This window comes from Oncorhynchus kisutch, linkage group LG14 (assembly GCF_002021735.2).
Source record: "Oncorhynchus kisutch isolate 150728-3 linkage group LG14, Okis_V2, whole genome shotgun sequence".
Taxonomy (NCBI): Eukaryota; Metazoa; Chordata; class Actinopteri; order Salmoniformes; family Salmonidae; genus Oncorhynchus; species Oncorhynchus kisutch.
In genome coordinates this window covers 44,711,700-44,731,827 of record NC_034187.2, presented here as the reverse complement: position 1 = coordinate 44,731,827, position 20,128 = coordinate 44,711,700, and positions in this window count along the sequence as shown.

Genomic DNA, 20,128 nt, shown 5'->3' with positions numbered 1-20,128 from the left:
ATGCTCACTCTCTTTTTCTCTTTGCCCTGCACTCCCTTTTAAGTTCAGTGCCTTTGGGGAACTAATAATGCACTGTAGGACTGTTTGACATTTTAGTTAAAGCGAGGTTGCGTGAGAGATTGTTTATTATTTATTATTGTTTGAACTGAATAGATTTTTCGTGGGACTATTGAAATTTGGCCAAGTAGACTTTTGGACATTTTCAGTTTTTTTGTTTACACACACATCCTCATGCACTACTCACTCCTCCACTGGGAAGGAATACAGATTATTGCAAACCCTCTAATGTTGATGACTGTGTTTTTTCTTGTAAATTGTTTCTATGAAGTTGTCGTTATTATTGTATGAGATATTATTGGTTGGGTTGCCCCTGTGCTGTGATGTGTGTTTTATATGGTGTGTCTTATCTTTTCTCTCCACTGGCTATCTGGCAAACAGGGTACACTTTAGGCAGTCTCTTCTGCCTGGCGCCCAAACAACATTTTTTATTTTTACCCCTCTTTAAAAATAACAGTACACAGTTTTTTTTATTTAGCCAATCTTTTGTTCTTATCTAGCGATTGAAATGTGAGTTTTACATGTCTCACAGTGTCCTGGCAATTCAATTGAGTCTCCTTGAATTAAAATGTCACAATGAATTTGTTGTTTTGGGACTCAAATCTTCAAATATGCAGCACTTTTTAAACTTATATTCCAATACAGTAGACATTGTATCTCTTAATCTTTTTGACAGCTGGTATGAGACATTTGACAAAAGTTTCGGTATACAGTGCGACAATATCAAATATATATATACAGACATTTTTATGACATGCCAAACATGTAAATGGACAAATTAAATCACATACAGTCCATTCGGAAAGTATTCAGACCACTTTTTCCACTTTTTTATTCTAAAAAGGATTCAATTACATTTTTTTCCTCATCAATCGACACACAATACCCTATAATGACAAAGCGAAAACAGAAATACCTTATTTAAATACGTATTCAGACCCTTTGCTATGAGACTCAAAATTGAACTCAGGTGCATCTTTCTTCCATTGATCATCCTTGAGACTTTTCTACAACTTGATGGGAGTAACTGACTGGAGATTATTTGGAAAGGCACACAACTGTCTATATAAGGTCCCACAGTTGACATTACATGTCAGAGCAAAAACCAAGCCATGAGGTCGAAGGCATTGTCCGTAGAGCTCCGAGGCAGGATTGTGTCGAGGCACAGATCTGGGAAAGGGTATGAAAACATTTCTGCAGTATTGAAGGTCCCCAAGAACACAGTTGCCTCTATCATTCTTAAATGGAAGAAGTTTGTAGCCACCAAGACTCCTCCTAGAGCTGGCCGCCAGGCCAAACTGAGAAATCAGGGGAGAATGGCCTTGGTCAGGGAGGTGACCAAGAACCCGATGGTTACTCTTACAGAGCTCCGGAATACCTCTGTGGTGATGGGAGAACCTTCCAGAATGACAACCATCTCTGCATCACTCCACCAATCAGGTCTTTATGGTAGAGTGGAAGCCACTCCTCTGTGAAAGGCGTATGACAGCCTACTTGGAGTTTTCCAAAAGGCACCTAAAGACTCAGACCAGGAGAAACAAGATTCTCTGGTCTGATGAAACCAAGATGGTGTCTTTGGCCTGAATGCAAAGTGTCACATCTGGAGGAAACTTGGCCATCCCTATGGTAAAGCATGGTTGTAGGAGCATCATGCTGTAGGGATGTTTTTCAGTGGCATGGACTGAGAGACTACGCGGGATCGAGGGAAAGATGAACGGAGCAAAGTAGAGAGTGATCCCTGATGAAAACCTGCTCCAGAGCGGTCGATCCTAAGCACACAGCCAAGACATCGCAGGAGTGGCTTCATGACAAGTCTCAGAATGTCCTTGAGTGGCCCAGCCAGAACCAGGACTTGAACACCATTGAACATCTCTGGAGAGACCTGAAAATAGCTTTGCAGCAACCTGGCAGAGCTTAAGAGGATCTGCAGAGAAGAACGGGAGAAACTCCCCAAATACAGGTGTGCCAAGCTTGTATTGTCATTCCCAAGAAAACTTGAGGCTGTAATTGATGCCAAAGGTGCTTCAACAAAGTACTGAGTAAAATGTCTGAATATTTATGTAAATGTAATTTCAGTTTTAATTTTTAAATTTTAATAATTCACTTTATCATTATGGGGTATTGTCTGTAGATTGTTGAATGAAAAAATATATTTAATCCATTTTAGAATAAGGCTGTAACATAACAAAATGTGGAAAAAGTCAAGGTGTCTGAATACTTTCCGAATCCACTGTACATGTAAAATGGAATGTCATTGAGAGGGTCAGTAAATCAAAGTTATGGAGGGTGTTGGCTTGAGTCACAAGCGCAAGCCCACACTGAATGTTTGTAATCACACACAGATGGAAATCCACCAAATGTTTCTTCCAGTTGCATTGGTTAGTTTCTTCTCATTCCTTTTGATGAGTCCCTCTCTCACTGTCTGAGTCTGTGCCAGGCATTTGGACAGATGCCTAAAGAGGCAGCATTTAGATTCCCCTGAGCATAGTCTTTCCATTTTATATTCTACGCCAGAATTCTTGCAGTCACCTGTTTGCTCAGGGGGCCGAGGTCTGGGACAAAGCTTATCCTTCCTCATTCTATGTAGGCCCTCCCTCAAGGCCAGTAAACAACTCTGCTTGTTAGAAAACCTAGCTCTCGCTTTCTTTCCGTCTGAAAGAGCAGAGAAACAAAGCCTTGAACAACAACTTCTCCCACCTCATCCCACAGGCAAGCCTTTTAAGGTTTCTGAACCTGCTTCAACAGGCTCTAATTTATGCTATTCTGTGTTTCTCTGAGGGAAAAGTTTCCCTCCCTTACATTTCCACAGCACAGGTTCTGCAGGAACTTTTTTTTTACCTCAAGCGCTTTCTTTCCAAACCGAATGTAGCTACCTGATTACTGTCACTGCAAAAATAATTCCTACGTTCTGAAAATGAGACGCCTTGGTCGATGCCCCACTTGAAAAGTTATGAATAACAGATGCCGTTATTGTGATGGCAATCGTTAAAGGGGTGCAACGTTGTTGTGCTTCGTTAAATTAATTTGAGCGGGAGTGTAGGAACTTTGAGGAAAAGTAAAGTGATTGCATCATTGTCAAGCCAAACTCTTTCTCTTAGCAACCACAACACACACATTCAGTTACATGTCTGCAGAGCCTTAGGCCTTATAGTAACATATTTATGGCCGTCTGTGGCTGCATTCCATGGAGATTTTGTGGATGACTCAGGCACTTCCTAAACATGCCTAGAATAGCTCAATTCATTCAGACTACATCTCTTTTCATGAACATTAAGCACAGTCAATACAGTCGGTATAAAAATCAACTGCCTGCAAATGGTTTTATATTTGAAAATGTTTTTGTGCAGGTCCATTCTGCATTTGGCAGTATGAAACAAGCCTTAGAGAGCGAGTTACAGCTGAGAAGGTTACTAGGACACTGGTTGAAGCCTTGCAGGAGGTAGTGACTGGAGAGGAGTTTGATCCTGATGGAACTGCCAGGTTTACAGTGTCAAACATTTATCAAAGGCATCTGCTGTTGACAGCTTTGCTCCAATGTCACTCACACCCCTCAAGAGACTGCACTAGGAGAACACAAACATATCTGATCCCAACTTTAATTGCTGGTAGGTGCTGTGAAATAGCATATTTTCAAATATGATTTTGTAAGAGACAAGAAAATCACTGAAAATTGGTTAACACAAAAAAGTAGCGGGACATTTGTTTAATGTAAAGATACAGTACATCATATATTGAAACACTGTAGAAGAAGCAGAAAGAAACAACCACAGATGTGGCACCTACTATTATATTAGACCTCTGGATCCCAATCTGAAGTTTTTTATTTGGGATAAGACAAGGTTTGTTCTGAGGTTTGTTGCTTCCTTATCTAACACTAATCTCACACTGAGAGCCTGATCTGAGAGAGAGCAAGGGATAAAGAGCAATGGGAAAGGGCAGAAGGGGACAGAGAAATTAATCGCACAAGGTGCTGTTTACTGGCAATCAGAATCAAGTGTGTGGCCAGTACTTCAAACCCACTCCTGAAGGAGTCGAGAGCGGACAGTGTATTATGGATTCTTCAGGGCAAGGATAAAATCAATCAGGAGCAATATCCTTGTGTTTTCTGGGTTGGGCAAAACCACACTCCCCTGGCACTGTGAGAAAACATGACTAGGTTAACGTCCAGACCTTAATACTTTAAATCTAAGTCTTGTTGATTGAAGGGATCACATGTTGTCGTAACACGACAACGTACATGATACTGTTAATCGTAAAGAAGATCCGGCCCTCCTTTAGGTCCTTCGAAGTAAAATGGAGAGTCCAACTCATGTCTCTTTATTCAGTTAATTGAATTCCGACAAGTCATCATTCATGTACAATACATAATCCTCCAGAGACCCAATGCTATAATTATATCTAATTAACTGCTGTCGCCTGACATACTAAAAGCGTTGCAAAATAAATGCACAGATACATGTTATTCAATTTCATCCAAACTGCTCACGGGCATCTGCATAGCCAGGCGCTAAAATAGAACTTGGTTCTATAAGTCTCGCCTCTCATGTCTACTGACTGTTTTTCTTTTTACAAGCATATACCCACGTGGGTGACTGAAAGATGAGCGTGGTCCACACTCCAGTCCAGTTGGTGGCAGTAATGCACCTTAAAGTTGGTTGCCAACCGCAATATAAAATTCACAGAAGAATGAGGAACAAGGTGAGAAAACTAACGAGGTTTCCCTTTTTATCTGTGGATCAATTGTCAGAGTAGAAAACACATGATTGCGTATGACTTAAAGTGAGTAAATATCCTACAAAGATCCGGATAAAAAAAGGACCATATACACTTTAGGTAAAATAACAACCCAATGTTTATCTCCCAGGAAAAATTAACTAGCTAAATGTCCATAAATGTTTCATGTGTGTTTCGACCTGTCCCCAAATTAAAATGGTTGGTTCTGGTATTTTAACCTGCGTGTCTGATGGGGATAGACAAAATCAACACTCACCCAATCTTGCACGCAGACGCACGTGCAGAGACGGATTGATCAGCATGTAAGACTATTTACCTCAAACAAAAAAATGTTCTCAAGACATTAACAGCAAACACAGGGGTGGATCAGCTTAATATTGTTGAAAGATTGTTGCTTCCATCAATGTAAATGTCTGCATAATTTCCAATCCCCCATATCTTTTTATGGAAAATATATATATATATTTAAAAAGAAAGAAATTATACAGACATTTATATATATACACTGCTCAAAAAAATAAAGGGAACACTAAAATAACACATCCTAGATCTGAATGAATGAAATATTCTTATTAAATACTTTTCTTTTTTCTTTACATAGTTTAATGTGCTGACAACAAAACCACACAAAAATTATCAATGGAAATCAAATTTATCAACCCATGGAGGTCTGGATTTGGAGTCACACTCAAAATTAAAGTGGAAAACCACACTACAGGCTGATCCAACTTTGATGTAATGTCCTTAAAACAAGTCAAAATAAGGCTCAGTAGTGTGTGTGGCCTCCACGTGCCTGCATGACCTCCCTACAACGCCTGGGCATGCTCCTGATGAGGTGGCGGATGGTCTCCTGAGGGATCTCCTCCCAGACCTGGACTAAAGCATCCGCCAACTCCTGGACAGTCTGTGGTGCAATGTGGCGTTGGTGGTTGGAGCGAGACATGATGTCCCAGATGTGCTCAATTGGATTCAGGTCTGGGGAACGGGCGGGCCAGTCCATAGCATCAATGCCTTCCTCTTGCAGGAACTGCTGACACACTCCAGCCACATGAGGTCTAGCATTGTCTTGCATCAGGAGGAACCCAGGGCCAACCACACCAGCATATGGTCTCACAAGGGGTCTGAGGATCTCATCTTGGCACCTAATGGCAGTCAGGCTACCTCTGGCGAGCACATGGAGGGCTGTGCGGCCGCCCAAAGAAATGCCACACCACACCATGACTGACCCACCGCCAAACCGGTCATGCTGGAGGATGTTGCAGGCAGCAGAACGTTCTCCATGGCGTCTCCAGACTGTCACGTCTGTCACATGTGCTCAGTGTGAACCTGCTTTCATCTGTGAAGAGCACAGGGCGCCAGTGGCGAATTTGCCAATCTTAGTGTTCTCTGGCAAATGCCAAACGTCCTGCACGGTGTTGGGCTGTAAGCACAACCCCCACCAGTGGACGTTGGGCCCTCATGAAGTCTGTTTCTGACCGTTTGAGCAGACACATAGTGCAGCTCAGGATGAGGTAGTGCAGCTCATCCAGGATGGCACATCAATGTGAGATGTGGCAAGAAGGTTTGCTGTGTCTGTCAGCATAGTGTCCAGAGCATGGAGGCGCTACCAGGAGAGAGGAGCCTCTTAAATAAGAATTTACAGGTCTGTGAGAGCCAGACATCTTGCTTGTTTGTAGGTGACCAAATACTTATTTTCCACCATAATTTGCAAATAAATTCATTAAAAATCCTACAATGTGATTTTCTGGATTTCTCTTCCTAATTTTGTCTGTCATAGTTGAAGTGTACCTATGATGAAAATTACAGGCATCTCTCATCTTTTTAAGTGGGAGAACATGCACAATTGGTGGCTGACTAAATACTTTTTTGCCCCACTGTAAGTTTCACTTACCTGATAATGATTCATTAACTTATCTTAACTTCTCTAGGGTAGGTGGCAGCATTCGGTTTTTTGAATGATAAGCATGCCCAGATTTAACGGCCTGCTACTCGGGCCCAGAAGATATGATATGCATGTAACTGGTAGATTTGGATAGAAAACACTCTAAACTCAAATCCATTCAGGAAATAGTTTTCTTTTTGGTTTTGTAGTTTTCTATTCAATGCCATTACAGTATCCATTGACTTAGGACTCCATTTGCAGTTCCTATGCCTTCCACTAGATGTCAACAGTCTTTAGAAATCGTTTCAGGGTTGTATTCTTATAAATGAGGGAGTAAGACCAGTCTGAACGAGTGGACCCTATCGTGTCGCAGAGCTTTTTTTGGCTGGTTACTGTTTGTAATAATTTGTCAACAGGGCTATGTTCTGGGCTAGGTATGTTCTGGGCTAGGTATGCTTTCGCCGAAAAGCATTTCATAAATATGACACTGTGGTTGGTTTAACAAGAAGTTAATCTTTAAACCTATGTAAAATATGTTTTCTTTTCTGAATTTTTATAATGAGCATTTCTGTATTTGAATTTGGCACTCTTCAATCTCACTGGACGTTGGCCAGATGGGACGCTAGCGTCTCACGTACCCTAGAGAGGTTTTTTTTGTTTTTGTTTGCAGGTGCACTATCCTTCTGACCCTATGCAGCCAGGTCCAATCTACTTTTTAACTCCTCGCAACTGCAGTGGCCAAAACAAGAATGAGTTTGTGCTCTGGTATTGTGCCTGGCAGACCATACACAAGCTCCACCACAGTCTGGACATTCACTTCCTGATCACAGGCCACATCAAGTTGCCCCCGACTGGTGCTTCGGCCTCATTAAGGAGCGCTTCAGAAAGACCAGAGTGAACACTTTGTCTGAGATTGCTGGTGTTGTGAAGGACAGCATTGTGACAGGGGTGGAAAACTATGGCGGTCAACAACACCTGACTCTGTACTTCAGGCCGCTGCCAGAGTATTAGCAGTACTAGCACTTCAGATGAACTTCACCTTCATTTAATTGTATGAGGTTATTCTGTTTGGTTCCACTGGACCCACTGGACCCGAGGGTAATAAAAGTGTGTGTGTGTATGTGAAAACAAGTACAAATGAAACAAAAAGGTTTGCTGTGTGCCTTGACTCTGTTTGTCTCCTCCCTGGGCCTGCTGTTTCGACATAGCACCAAGAACATCTGTCTCCCTGCCTGTCTGCTTGTCTTCCGCTTTTGCCGCACTCTTTACCCTTTGTAGTGTGTGAAACTACACAATGTCTTGCGGGATGTTGTTACAATACATTATTTCGATACATTGTAAAAGAAATCTGCATTTTCCCACACTCTACCCCAGCCAGGTGCAAATTGGCAGAGGGACACAACAAATAAATACTTTTGCATGTATGGCTCCTTACCACAACTAATCAGTATGGCAAAAATAATCTCTGCTCAGAGGGCCTTAGAATTTTTTTTGCAGAGGGAGAAGCTAGTGTGGAAGGAGTGTCTTCCACTTTAGAAGATAGAGAATTTTCTGAATATGAGGATCATGTCTCTGTCAATTTGGAGTCTGACAGTGAGTTGGAAGAAGAGGATGAGATTGACCCTCAGCCAGCAAAAGGACCAGCCTGTCAGCAACCAGCTCATCAGCAGCCTGCAGGAGGAGAAATATGGATGTCAAAAAATTGTGAAATTGAATGGTCTTTTTGCCCAGGAATGAGCCACCCCGCATGGCTGCCAGTATGATAAGGAAGCAACCAGGGCCGATGCGGATGGCGGTTACTCATGTGCAGGACATAAAGTTTTCTTTTGAACTGTTCATCTCAGATACCATCCAGAAAATCATTCATTTACATGTGTATTTGGGGTTCTTATCCTTGCTGGTGTTTTCAGATCCAATGGGGAATTCACAGAATCCCTGTCGGATGCAGAAACTGGCAGAGAACTTTTCAGTGATACAATGTCTTTAGAAAACTTCCTCATTATTTCCAGGATTTTCCGCTTCGATAACCGAGACACCAGACCAGCTTGGCGGCAGAGAGACAAGCCAGCTGAAATCAGGTCAGTGTGGGACAAGTGGGTAAACCGTCTTCCCCTGTTTTACAACCTTGGGCCCAATGTTGCTGTTGATGAGCAGCTAATGCCATTTAGGGGCCAATGCCCCTTCAGGCAGTACCGTTTAAACCCGCAAAATATGGAATCAAGATCTGGACTCTCCTACCTTGGCCAGCTGTAACTATATATGTGAGTCAGTGAGTGAGATGTTAGTAAAATGACTGAATTAAGTGTTTTCATCATTCTAAATTGCAGACGTGTAGAGGAAATTATTTAATGATCTACTATGTTGTTTAACTTCTTGGTGACAGGGGGCAATATTTTCACGTCCGGATAAATGCATGCCCAAATTCAACTGCCTGCTACTCATCCCCAGAAGATATGATATGCATGTATTAGTAGATTTGGATAGAAAACTATTTGAATCGTGACTGTGAGTATAACAGAACTTATGCAGCAGGCAAAACCCAGAGGAAAAAAATGTCAGATTTCTTTTTTCTAAGGGACCTTCTTGCAGTTCCCACTGCTTCCACTGGATGTCACCAGTCCTTAGAAATTGGTTGAGGTTTTTCCTTTGTGTAATGAAGAAGTAGCCCTGTTCAAAACTAGGGTCACTTCAAGTGTACTGTTTGTTAGAGGCACCTGATCAGAAAGGTAGCGTCAGATTGTTTTCTTCCTGTATTGAACACAGATCATCCAGTCTTCAATTTGATCGATTATTTACTTAAAAAAATACCTAAAGTTGTATTACAAAAGCAGTTTGAAATGTTTTGGCAACGTTCACAGGTAACTTTTGAGATATTTTGTAGTCATGTTGCGCAAGTTGGAACCGGTGTTTTTCTGGATCAAACGCGCCAAATAAATGGACATTTGAATATATATCGACGGAATTAATCGAACAAAAGGACCATTTGTGATGTTTATGGGACATATTGGAGTGCCAACTGAAGAAGCTCGTCAAAGGTAAGGCATGATTTATATTTTTATTTCTGCGTTTTGTGTTGCGGAGGTGCTACTCTCAGATAATAGCATCATTTGCTTTCGCCGAAAAGCCTTTTTGAAATCTGACATGTTGGCTGGATTCACAACACATGTAGCTTTAATTTGGTGTCTTACATGTGTGATTTCATGAAAGTTAGATTTTTATAGTAATTTATTTGAATTTGGCGCTCTGCATTTTCTCTGGCTTTTGGCCAGGTGGGACGCTAGGTCCCACATATCCCAGAGAGGTTAATTTGACATACTATGTTGTTTTTACCCTGAAAATTGTCCATTGTTACGGTAGGATTTTTTGCGTGTTGTCTTATATGACTTCGTCATAAGTCTGGGCGTACAGATAAGAGCTGTTTGGGTGCGACCTCAGTATGTGACATCCTGTTTGCACAATCTGCAGGAATTTAGATGTGTGGAAACACACAGGACTGAACAAACAATGGTGGAAACATCAGCAATCTTAATCTGAACAGACAAGATCAGCTTTTACACACGTCCCTGTTCCCAACCATCTGCTAAACTGCCATGTAGACAAAATAGGTTGTACATTTTTCTATAAGAGGAGAGAGACAACTCTGTTCGTTGAGCTTTCAACTATGCACTGTTGAATGGATGGTTGATTCTCCATTTTTACAAATCTTATAATAAAATGTTGTTTAAAAGAATCTGAAGTCTCTCTTCCCTTTGATTAGAATTACCACGACAGACGGCAGCAACAAGAAGAAGCGCTAAGATGTGTTTGGACCCAAGAAGGACAGGAAGGCACAGTACACATGCATCAAGTGCAATAAATACATTTGCAACACACAACCAGTAAAACTCTGTCCCTCATGTGGTGTGTAGACCGGCCTTAATTTGTTTTCAATGGGGCTCATTTATAATTTCCATAAAATACTGTATGTAACATTTTTCCTTCCAACTTGTACAGTTCAAAGCCTTTTTTTTAAAAACCTTTATCTAACCAGGCAAGTCAGTTAACTGGGGTGGGTTAACTGCCTGTTCAGGTTCAGGGGCAGAATGACAGATGTACCTTGTACCTTGTCAGCTTGGGGGTTTGAACTCGCAATCCTTCCGGTTACTAGTCCAACGCTCTAACCACTAGGCTACGCTGCCACCCCATAAACATCAATAGCGATGAAAACCTTGTTTCATTTATATTTGTTCAAGATAAACATGATTTATTCAACCCATGTCTTGATTATAATAGATTTTTCTTCACAAATAGCACTTTTATTGATAAATGTGATCTAGCAAAGGGAAATGGCAAATAATTGATTATCCACGTATGCTGTCTATATTGCTTGTAATGGATATAAGTCAACATCTAAGTATGAATAATTTTTATGTAAATTGTTATGGCTGTATTGTTTTCAAAACCCAATAATGTTGTGGGTCCATCAGACCCGCAAACATTGGGTGAATAATAAAAACATGAACACCACACAATGGTTAAGTGCATGCCGCCACCTACTCTGCCGGAATGTACAATCAATCATGATCTACCCAATTCTGTACTTCTACATACAATACATCATGACTGATCCTATATCTCTGAGCCTCTCTCTGTACCTGGCATCCACCAAATGCTGCACCACATTAACAGCACTTTAGCTTCACATTGCTCATCGTAATCATGTGCACCTCTACACTTGGCACATATTTTCTTTCCTTAACGAGGCAACACAAATTCCCTAACTAAGGAATCCTATCTGTACTTTTCCCGGCAAGACTTTCTCAAACCTCATCATCACTGATAAGCTTTCCCTTCTTTGACCCTCTCCTACTAATCAACCTTTTGGCCTCCATCACTCTGCCTCCCTTCACATTTTCTTTAATATCATCTCTGGACATAGATATTGGGACCACAGTGATGACTCCCTTCAATCTTGGATACACACCAGGGACATGGCTTTTAATCTTCTTCCCATTAAGCTTTTCCATTTAAAAAATATTCTCTTGCTGAGCCTGGCTACCACACAATATTAACTATCTACCATTTCCAATGAACCGAGCTAATTTCACCTACCTCTTTCTTTGCAGCATTAGTTAGTCACATAGGGTGTAAGTGAGGCCCTGTGGTCTCATCAAACACTATCACCACTTTTCACTCCAAGTCATCACTACTCTTGCTTCCTACCTTGGCCCTCTTTCTTTACCAGATGCTCCACTGCTTTCTGTATCATGACCTCTCTTCTTCCTATGTCTTTCCACTACCGACCATTCCGGTCCTTGACCCTCATCCTCCCACTCCATATGTCAGAACTGACACCCATATTGTTTGCATTCCATTACAGCTGTTGCTTCACCAACATTTTTTCAATTTCCTCCATTTCGTATACACTACTAGCCACCATTTCCCATTCCCTGAACTGTGCCTCACCAATCAAGGAACCTTTATTTCCACCTTCCTGTCTGAAGTTGCAGCACATGTTGAAGGCTTTGTGCAGGATTTTGACACAAGTTATGCAGTTCTGAGTTATTATGCTTTTATTCTAATTATTCTGCTGTTAATTTAAATGCATTAATGTAAGATTTGATGAAATTGTCTGTTTTTTAATTTTTGTTAGTCATACTGAAGGATTGATCCCTTTCAAGCACATTTTTTTAGCTTCTACATTGCCCTAGTCTACACAGTAAACTACGATTCCCAGAGTGCATTTCCCAGAGTGCAACACTCCATCCAGGGCTGCTGCTGGCTGGGTAGCAATGTCTGAGCAAAGTAGACTAAATATATTGCTATTATGACTGCATTTGCCATTTCTTTTGGGTTGTAATCACATTATAATGCTCACTAAAATGTTATGCTTAATATATGTTCATGTCAATTTCCCTCAAATTATTCCAATTTAGTTGCTTGTAGAATAACATTTCAATGCAAATGTCATGTGTAAAATGTGGTTTATTATGTCATTTTGGAACTAAAATATTAACTTCCTACATTACATTAGCTGTAATGAATATTGAAACATAGGTCTAATGAATGTCATTTGACCCAATACTATGGCTATAGATGAGCAAATTTACAGTTCAGTTTTAATTGTAAAAAAATGGTGTATGCTCTTAGTCTCAGGCCCGGCTCCCACCTATTGGGAGTCAGGCCCAGCCAATCACAATTTATATTTCCACCTAAAAGGGCTTCATTACAGAAAGAAATACTCCTCAGTTTCATCAGCTGTCCGGGTGGCTGGTCTCAGAAGATCCCGCAGGTGAAGATGCCGGAGGTCCTGGGCTGGCGTGGTTAGACGTGGTCTGCCAAATTCTCTAAAACTATGATGGAGGTGGCTTATAGTAGAGAAATGAACATGAAATTTTCTGGCAACAGCTCTGGTGGACATTCCTGCAGTCAACATGCCAATTGTACCCTCCCTAAAAACTTGAGACATCTGTGCCATTGTGTTGTGTGACAAAACTGCACATTTTAGAGTGGCCTTTTATTGTCCCCTGCACAAGGTGCACCTGTGTAATGTTCATGCTGTTTAATCAGCTTCTTGATATGTCACACCTGTCGGCTGGATGAATTATCTTGGCAAAGGAGAAATGCTCACTAACAGGGATGAAAACAAATTTGTGCACAACATTGGAGAGAAATAATCTTTTAAGGGTCAGGAGTCAGACCTGAGCCAACTCCCCGTGCTTACCGTAAGGAGCCAAGGATGGAACCAGAGCCGGTCAGGGTGGAATTGGAGGTGAGCGAAGGGAGCAAAGCAGAGACAGTGAAGGAGTTAATGGGCACATTGGAGGAGAGATTTATGAGGGAGTTGCTGTGTTGGTGCATGAGACACGACATCCGCCCGACGGAGCGTGTCCGTGATTTGATGTCACCTGAGTCAGCTCTCCATACTCGTGCTAGCCGTCTGGTGAAGACTGTGCCAGCCCCACGCACCAGGCCTCCTGTGCGCCTCCCTAGCCCTGCACGTCCTGTGCCAGCTCAGCGCTACAGCTCTCCAAGCCGTGCTTACCGTGGCAGGTGTCGTACTGGTCAGGCACCATGTTATGCGGTGGAGCGCATGGTGTCCCCAGTACGCGTGCTTAGCCCGGTGCGCTACATCCCGGCTCCCTGCATCTGCCGGGCTAGGGTGAGGATCCAGCCAGGTTGGAGGGTGCCAGCCCTGCTCTACAGACAGCCAGTGCGTCTCTTCGGGCCAGGATATCCTGCGCCGGCGCTGCGCACTGTGTCTCCCGTGTGTCTGCACAGCCCAGTCCGTCCTGTGCCTGCGCCCCGCACGTGCCGGGCTAGATTCACCATCCAGCAAGGACGGGTTGTGCAGGCCATTAGTTCGAGACCTCCAGTGCGCTTCCACGGCCCCCCCGCCCGTCTGGTGCTGCCGGAGTCCCCCGCCCGTCCGGTGCTGCCGGAGTCGTCCTTCACTTCCCGTCCATTCGGGACCCATTGATAGGATCCCCAGTCTGAGGGCGGCGGCGAGGGTCGCCTCTCTAAAGAGGCCACGGAGGTGGGACAAGCTGCGGACAAGGACTATGGTGAAGTGGGGTCCACGCCACCGCGGACAGACACCCACCCAGACCCTCCCCTATAGGTTCAGGTTTTGCGGCCGGAGTCCGCACCTTTGGGGGGGGGGTACTCTCACGTTCTGACCTTAGTTCTGTTATTATATCTTTGTTTTAGTATGGTCAGGGCGTGAGTTGGGTGGGCAGTCTGTTTGTTTTTCTATGTTGGTTTTTGAGTTCGGCCTAGTATGGTTCTCAATCAGAGGCAGCTGTCAATTGTTGTCCCTGATTGAGAATCATACTTAGGCAGCTTGTTTTCCCCAATGGGTTGTGGGTAGTTATTTTCTGTTCTGTGTTTTGATGCACCATTCAGGACTGTTCGTTTGTCGTGTATATATATTTTTAACATATTCATTCTTTATTAAATTACAATGAATACTTACTACGCTGCACCTTGGTCCTCTCTTTCTCCCGACGACAGTTGTTACAACCTCCAGCTTGCGTGCACACTAAAATGCCCAGTGTAAGGCTTCTAGGCACCTGCCCAGAGGGAAGCTACACCCCTTACTTGTTCCACAACGGCCTTGGTCGCTCCTGTCGGTGGATTTTCTCACCGATCTGCATTACAAATACATCCACAGGTATTGACTCAAATTATGTCAATTAGCCTTATCAGAAGGCTCTAAAGCCATGACATCATTTTCTGGAATTTTCCAAGCTGTTCAAAGGCACAGTCAACTTAGTGTATGTAAACTTCTGACCCACTGGAATTGTGATACAGTGAATAATAAGTTAAATAATCTGTCCATGAACAATTGTTGGTAAAATGACTTGTGTCATGCACAAAGTAGATGTCCTACCCGACTTGCCAATACTATAGTTTGTTTACAAGAAATTGGTGGAGTGGTTGAAAAACAAGTTTTAATGACTCCAACTTAAGTGTATGTAAACTTCCGACTTCAACTGTAGAATAGTGCACACAGATTTGCCACTTCTTAGACTTGCTTTCAATGAGACTGACCGATCTAAAACTCACATTTCTATGTTACATATTGCAGCTTTAAATAATAATTATTTGAAGTTCTTGTCTCTCGTCATCATTGAACCTCTACTAGCAAGCTCCATGTTTGGTTAGCATAGCAACGTGGAATGAATAGAAAAAACAACAGGTTTTTGCCCGGACCATACTGAGTGTACAAAACATTAGGAACACCTTCATAATATTGAGTTGCACCCCCTTTTGCCCTCAGAACAGCCTCAATTCAACGGGCATGGACAAAAATTTGTTGAAAGCATTCCACATGGATGCTGGCCCATGTTGACTCCAATGCTTCCCACAGTTGTGTCAAGTTGACTGGATGTCCTTTGGGTGGTGGACCATTCTTGATACACACTGTTGAGGATGAAAAACCCTGCAGTGTTGAAGTTCTAGACGCACTCAAACTGGTGTGCCTGGCACTTACTACCATACCCTGTTCAAAGGCACTTAAATATTTTGTCTTGCCCATTTACCCTCTGGATGGCACATGTACACAACTCAATTGTCTCAAGGCTTGAAAATCCTTCTTTAACCTGTCTCCTCCCCTTCATCTACACTTCATCTCCACTGTTGAAGTGGATTCAACAGGTGACATCAATAAGGGTTCATAACTTTCACCTGGATTCACCTGGTCAGTCTGTCATGGAAAGAGCAGGTGTTCTTAATGTTTTGTACACTCAGTGTATACCATCTGGTGGAAGGATGAAATGAAACAAGTTTACTCGTTAAAATAACATGCTTAATGAAAACAAGCAATTCATCTTTATTTTATGTCTTGGCAACCGTTTTATAAAAGCAATAAGGCCCTCAAACCTGGGAATTATTTTGTGATAACCTGGCCCTTGGCTTTGCCTAGTCGGGAGTTATGATACCCGGGTTCTCATGCCTTATTGGTTAAGTAATAACAGTTGTCGAAGGTAACATGGAATTATAATTGTCTCATTACACAGTGTATATATTTAGGGAAACTACTAATGTACACTACAAATATTTCTAATGCAGTTAGCAACAAAGTAAAAACACATATTAAGTAATTAAAAGGGAGTGTACCTATTTCTCAATGCCAGAAACGCATATAATAGTAATTTAGAGCACCCTATTAAATATTCACAAATTACAAACTCTGAAATAAATTGTTATAATATTGTAATGTTGTTCCAAAAGTTGGGGTTTGAGGTTTTCTCCAAATCAGCTCTAATTTTGGAAACAACCCCACAGTGCCCTGTGGTAAGTCACACAGTGAATTAAAAACGTTGTAATATGTGGGGAACATTTACAAGAATGAAGCGGGCGAATTGGGCATCTACTGGTCAATCTAAAGGGCACATTTCATCCATGAGACAGCTTGCTAACATTCACTCAAATACTTTTTTCCACAGGTATTTGATGAAGTGAGATTTTTATTCGATAAAGATTGTAATTGTGAAAATTGTAGAAAAATCCTTAAGGCAGTTGTGAAGTGCCATTCGGTGCCTACCAGCTTACCATGTACAGTAGGCCACAGGCAATATGTTGCCTCATACAGTGCGACACATCTCCTTCGCATAGAGTTGATCAGGCTGTTGATTGTGGTCTGTGGAATGTTGTCCCACTCCACTTCAATGGCTGTGAGAAGTTGCTGTATATTGGCGGGAACACGCTGTCGTACACGTCTATTCAAAGCATCCTTTAGAATTGACACTCTTGCGTTTGGGGCTTTCCGGCAGTCTTTCTGGTTTTTACATGTGGGGAGAATAAATTGTGTAATTGTAAACTAACAAAGATTTTTCAAGTTAGAACCCATGTATATTAGTTATTATAAACTGGGTGGTTTGAGACCTGAATGCTGATTGGCTGACAGCCATGGTATATCAGACCGTATACCACGGGTATGACAAAACCTTTGTTTTTACTGCTCTAATTAAGTTGGTAACCAGTTTGTAATAGCAATAAGGCACCTCGGGGGTTTGTGCTATATGGCCAATGTACCACGGCTAAGGGCTGTATCCAGGCACTCTGCGTTGTGTCGTGCTAAGAACAGCCCTTATTGGCCATATACCACACCCCCTTGTGCATTATTGTTTAAATATACAGCACCAACTACATATATATCTGCTACATGGACTTTAAATTGAGGTGGTTGTGCGTGACAAATAAATATGAATGTGTAGTGTGACCAAATAGTGTAACCTTTCCAAGCAGACATTTAGTCAAAATGCCATATAAGACCAAATGGGTTTAGTTTTTCGTGGTGAGGGCAAAAAGAAAACCAAGTCCTACATTTCTAATCGTGGTAAAGTTTTATGAATCTCCAGCTGAGTTATAAATGATATTACCGATATACATACAGTACTTGGAGTTTGCATTTGTTTATACTATTTCTGAGTTCTACACAAGTGGATAGGCATGCAGAGACTAGCCTGCATGGTCTCCATTAAAACATAAGGGGTGCAAGAAGTTAAAATATAAAATCCCAAGCAAACCACACATAGATGAGAGGAGTGCAACCTATCTGATTCAAGTCAAATATAACTTTAGCCCATCAAACCTTGAGAAGGTTGGAAAGCAGTATCAAAGCATGCACAAGAACTAGTGCGCTCCTTGTTGTGACAAAGTCACAGTAGGAGGTTTTTCTTTGTGACGCTTCTAGTTGTCTCATTTTCAGTCCCTTCACTGGTGTCTGGCAGACTGTGCCCGTGTCTATCTCACTGATGTGTGAAACTCTAAAGTCTTGGTGAAACATTTAAACCTGGAGCGAAAACCCTTTCTCAATACCCATTTTCACATTCCTTATTCAAAAACTCCCCAAAACTTTGGGTTTACTTTATGGGTGACAGACAGTCAGTGAGATGAGGGACTGGCATAGAAATGTCATATCCTCGCGGGGTTTGCTCTACCTTAATGTCCAATATTTGGCATTATTGAAACCCTCTACCTTCGTTGAGCTCATTATTTCAAATTTGAACAGTCTCAATATTACCTCACCAGCTGTTTTCTTTTTACTTTAATTGCGTTGAGCCTGGGAAACATTTGCTGCATGTTCAATGCATTACTTTTCTTAATATTGAACAACAGTAACATCAGTCATTGTGGGAAAGACGGGACAAAATGCGAGAAGGGAGCCAACCAATTATGTCATATGCAACCACCTAAAAAACATACACCATGTTTGACCTCACCACCCCATCCTGGGCGTACTGTGGCCAATCAATTCAATCATGGCAGATGTGTGGATGCAAAGGTACTTATTTCAAGATTCAGTTTGGCCCTCAGGGATTTGAGTCTGTTGTTCAGTATAGTCACAGAAAGGTTAGCATTATGGCTAACATCGACAACACCCCCTGACTTTCATCAAAAATAGGTGAAATGCTCTTGAACTCAAAGAGGATGCTCACAGAAAGACACAATGGTTTAAAAGTATAGTCCTAGTTGAGTTTTGGCAAAGGATTTGAAACAAACTGCTTTGTAGGTATGAAATGTCCTGGCAGCTTCACAGTAGTGGGCAATCATATGTGAGCTAACTTAATTTAAACCAACATGCTTTTTATGCTAAAGTACATCTATTGGGTGAGTCAAATGTGATCTCATGAATATGTCAAATACAGCATCAGCATCCACTCAGCTAGTGTGGCGAAGCAGCACTGGCCATGCAGAGCATCGAAACCCAGGTGTATAAGTGTGATTACTTCAACACCCTGATCAGCAAGCCATCCCATTTCTAACACTCACTTCGATCACTGTGCTTTCTCTCACAAGCAGTACAGGGAAAAATCCTCAGAATCTGTAATAATAACTAATTAGCCAACAACAAGTGCAGGGCAGAGAGTGCTAGTTACGTTTGGGGTGCTCAGTAAAAAAAGAAAAGCAAATGCCCCAACAAAGACTGGAGAAAACCCTTTAACCCACTCATCCTCTTCCCCATCCCTCTGGGGGAACAGATGAAACTCACTCAGGGGCTGCTGTGCACAGAGCCTGCTGGAGCTCTCCCAGACGTGTGCCTGTGGGCTCAGAGATCCACTTGGCATGCAGGCGGCAGAAAGAGGGAGGGAGGGAGAGAGACAGGGAGAGAGAGAGGGGCTCAGTCAAACCCAGCAGTGTGTTTAGCGGCAGAGTGAATCAGAGGGAGGGAGAGTGAGAAAGGGAGAGAGAGGGCTCGGTTAAATCCAGCAGTATATCTAATGAGACAGAAAAGGGGAACCTTGGGCACATAGAGGGAGAGACGTTTTCCCCTGCAGATACGTATTCAGCACAGCACCTGGACATAATAGTGCGGCATACAGTACCGGCAGATGGACACATACTGTATGTGGCAATACAAAGTTACACACACACTCCTCCCCGTAGGTGCCACCAAGACATGGGTAGTCTGCAATCATAAAGGAAAGACTAATAACACAGAGAAATGTTTACAACAAATTATTTGTCAGATGACTATGGGCTGAGAGTGTGATTTTATGAAGCAGGGCCTAAATCATTTATTTCAATTAACTAATTTCCTTAAATGAACTGTAACTCAGTAAAATCTTTGAAATTGTTGCATGTTACCTTTATATTTTTGGTCAGAATATATTTACACATAATATATGTACTCTATATACTGTATATATTTATATTGCGGTCTCTGACATTGCATATTTTTTTTTAGGGGGGGATTGTGTGTGTATTGTGTAATATATATATATATATATATATATATATATATATATATATATATATATATATATATATACACTCTACCCACTAGGCTACCTGCCGCCCCAATATATAGCAATATACTGTCAGTATATTGATAAAATCAAATCCCAGAGCTGACAAGGTAAAAATCTGTCGTTCTACCCCTGAACAAGGCAGTTAACCCACTGTTCCTAGGCCGTCATTGAAAATAAGAATTTGCTCTTAACTGACTTGCCTAGTTAAATAAAAACT